Below are 4,121 nucleotides of genomic sequence, written 5' to 3'. Positions count from 1 at the left end.
CCAATAACACATACCCTGAGCACATTTTCCTACCTTTGTGGGATTCAAATCCCTCCTTGCCTGTCTAGTCCTCTGCTCTGAAGCTTGTTCCTTTCCATGTAGACAGGAGATCCCTGGAAAAAAAGGATTAGTTCATTATGAAAACATTCCTGTTTCTTCCTCCCTCATCTACCTGCTTTTCTTGAAAAGGTCACACATATACACACAGAGAATCACCCCCATTTCCTAAAACTACTTGGAAAAAAAACCCAAACAAGCCTTTTTTATTTTAAAAATCATCCTCCCAACACTTTTGCCAGTGAGGAGCATCAGGTGGTGCCTGGCACCCCTATACAAACCTCAGGCAGCCTCCAAAACTTAGTCTCTGGGTACTCCACCCAGGCAAATCACCAAGGTTTAGTGATGCTTTTTGTTACCCCTCTGCTAGGTGCAGATATTTTTCTTATCTTTCCATTTCTAAGAAAGGCAAAGACAGGAAAAATCAAGTCCCAAATCCCAAATGGAGTTTGCTGCAGACACCTCTGTTCCTAAGCTCTGCCAGGTGAGTCTTCCCAGATTATCACAGTTCATTGCCCAATAGGAGGCTCGTACCAGAAAACCTACCCCAAATTTGATTTTGTTTTATGAATTGTGCCATCATCATCCTTCTTCCCAAGTGGAGGCTTGTTTTTGATGAGAATGTGCTCAGTCTCGCACATATTGCTGTCATTGTGCAGCTTTCTCTTCCTCTCACAGCTATTAAGCTCAGGAAGCCTTGCATTCAGGTAATAGATATTATGGACTGATTAGTTAGATATAGCAGTGAGGATTAGAAAAACCCCAGATAAACCTTCTGTGTCAGACATCTGAACCCACTGAGGGTCATTGAGAAAGGCAGACTTGGAAAAAGTTAGCAGAAAAGATGAATATATTGGTTTTTATTAGTCTAAACATACCAATAAGGCTCCAAAAACTGATTTCATGAGGTTATCTAAAAGCAGACATGCAGAAATAGCTCTGTGTTGAAGGATTCCCACAGATAGTTAGATGAATACCTTGCAATAAAATACAAGTGAAACGGCTGTGTTGATACACTGAGCTCACATCATTAAGTAACAGTGCTATGGGATTAGTGGTAAAGTGATTCTCGTGTTTAAATCTAAAGTGGAAGAGGCCTTTCCAATTTTAAGAAGCCTGAAGGACTCTTAAGGAGACCCAGATACCAACAGCTCACCAGAAATGTCACCATTAATTCTTCGCTGTGCTCTGGGCTCTAATGGACATCATTGATAAAGGATCAAAGATGACATTTCTCTAAGCCACTTTTGTTATCTAGTCATGATTTTAGAGGACAACATTCAGATTTCAAGTGATGTCTGCTAAATTCAGAGGTTTTTGGAACTGGATTTTGAGGTAATACTGCTAATGCAGCTAGGAACAATTTAAACCTGAATTTTAACTTCAAAGTCCATTCCCACACTTTTTTTCCAAGTCAGTGCTATTGAAATTACAGCTACACTATGAATTTAGAGAAAAGAGAATAAGTTTCTTCATTTTCCCTGTAGGAACCTCAAAGAGCAGAGTTCAATTTGTGTTCCCCTGTGTCTGGCCACCAAACCTTCCCCAGGTGACAGAGCATGATGACTGGAGGGTGACAGGGCAGCTGGCACAGCACCAGGTGCACCCAGAGCATCGTTTCAGCTCACTAAATCCAAGAAGGGAAAGTCTTCGCCCCTGTGTCCTCCTCACAGATCCATGAAACCACACCAGGCTCACCACATCTCAAACCACCGTCACTGCTGCAGAGCAGTTCAATTCCTAGACAGTCCAGTACTTTTTCTAACTATGCTGAAATTTAAGAGTTAGTGGAATTAGCAGTGCTGAAAGGAAATCAGGATCCCAGCTGAATAACCTGAGATACATAAATTCCTGTGACAATTAAAAACAGTCTCAGCACAGAGCAAGCACCAGGAGCTTCTATTAATGTGTTCAGTTTATCTCTCTTCTTCATTCCCAATTTGTACAGATAAGGGAGTTGAAGGACTGAGGGACATCAGATCCCATAGAGTCTTGGAAACTGTGCTGGTGATGACAGGACCAGAGATACATCACATCTCTTAGTAATCAATATTATAGCTGTGGGACATATGCAGAGCTGCAGAGATGCAGTTGTTCAGAATGTCACACCCTCCATAGGGCTGTTGTATCCCACCCAGGTGGGTTTGTTAAAGCCCTCAGCCACAGGACTGCTTTCTGTGAAGCTCTCGAGGTGAAAGCTCATATTTGGCAAACAAACAGAAACCCACCCTATTGCCACCAGCCGTTCCCTGCACACACCTCTGATGAAACGGGAGCCCTGTTCCCAGCTGAGCAGGAAGGCTCTGGCTCTCATGCAGGGATCTGGCTGCAGGGATGGTGGACACCATGGCTCATCTGCACCGCGTAACAAAGTCCCTCAGAGGCGCTTGCTCACACAGTAGTCTCTGGACAAAGTTAAACTGTGTGCTATGTTTTGCTAGGGATTACCATGTTGTTACTGGTTCCCCTGATAGCATCAGCTCCTAAGTGTAGATACGACCAAGGGGAATGCTTAAAGAGTCCAGATGCACTCCTCAGCTTTAATATGTTTTCCTTTCCCCAAAATATTACTATACGTTTTCTACAGTGACAGCCATTACTCAAATACTTCAGCAGAGAAGAGGACTAGTTTATTTGGTGTGTGCCTGGTTTTTTATAGCAGAATACCAAAATGTGTTAATAGACCATTTGGCTTTTAATATATAATTTTATGGAAATTATATGAATATACTGCACAGTACACAGTAGCTTCTTGCCATCAAGACTTTTATAGATAGTTATGCTACTAAGGAATATTAAATGGAGCAATCTACATCTTGGCATTTAAAGGGCTTTACAGAAGAACACAATGGAGTTTTCTGTGAGCTGTGACTCCAGACTGGTTCAGACAATCTCTTCCCCAGCACATCTCTCCTTTAAGTACCAGAAATGAGCTTCCACATGGACAAAGGGTTGTTTAGGAAAAATAAACAGACTGGGAGGCATTTATATGAAAAGCACTTAAATAATCTAATCTCTGTAGCTAATTTAAGAACTCCTAGGGCAGGAGAAGGTAGAGATAAGGAATATTAATGAGGTCAGGCCAAAAATCAACACATGATCAGCAATCAAATGCTTGCTGACTGCTGCCTGTTCATTATATGTGATGAGTTTGACAGTTTCTCAAGAGGAGAGACCATCACAAAAATAGTAAAAACAGTCCACTAAAAAACCCACTGAGCCAATATTAAAGTCTTAGTAAACAGCAAAAGCCTGGTAAAGCATTGTTAGTCATTGCTGAAGGATTGCTAAGCAACCCTTTATCCTCCTCAGAACTGGATTAGCTTCATCACAGCAATAACTAACAGCCCTTCATCCTTGCTCACAACGCTTAGCTTGAAGTGCTCTGTAATTTTCTTTGAGACTGAAGTGAGAGTTGCCACTCGAATTCCCAGCCCCTGCCGAGCCGTGGGAGAAGCTGCAGGTCTGCAGGGAAAGCCAGCTGCAGCTCCAGGCGGTTTCAGAAGCCAGGCTGCAGAACACGGCAACTAATCCATCTTAGAAACACAAGCAATATTTACTCACCCTTGTGCTTTAATTCTTTGCTGATGGATAATCAGCAGCTGATATCCCTCTTTAGTACTGATTTCAAGAAGCTCAGCCTTGCTCTTGCCCAAAGGTAGACTAGCTGCAGTCAGGACTTCTGCTAAAGCTCTAGTAGCATTGCTATTAAATTCCATCTTTATTCTGTATGCCATTTACATTCGTATTACAAATCAAAAGTGCTTCTTCCCTGGATACCACTAATAAGTCGCCCACAATTTGAGTGAATTCAAACCAGGCATTAGCTCACCTAGTCTTATCTCTAAGCAAACTCCAAAGGAAGATGAGAGCAATAAGGGATGTACCCAGCACCAACCAGCTCAGAAACCCAATGTGATGAAGGGTCAGAGACCAGCACCAATAAATGGATACTTCAGGAAAGCCAACAAGCCTAAGAAAAACAAGTTGGGTGAGTCCTGCAGGTCTTCCCTAGTGCTGCCTCACCCGTTGCAGCATCCAGCAACCCACCCGCTTTCCCAGAC

This window comes from Mesitornis unicolor, unplaced genomic scaffold (assembly GCF_000695765.1).
Source record: "Mesitornis unicolor isolate BGI_N332 unplaced genomic scaffold, ASM69576v1 scaffold23542, whole genome shotgun sequence".
NCBI lineage: Eukaryota > Metazoa > Chordata > Aves > Mesitornithiformes > Mesitornithidae > Mesitornis > Mesitornis unicolor.
Note: the sequence above shows the minus strand (reverse complement) of the source record.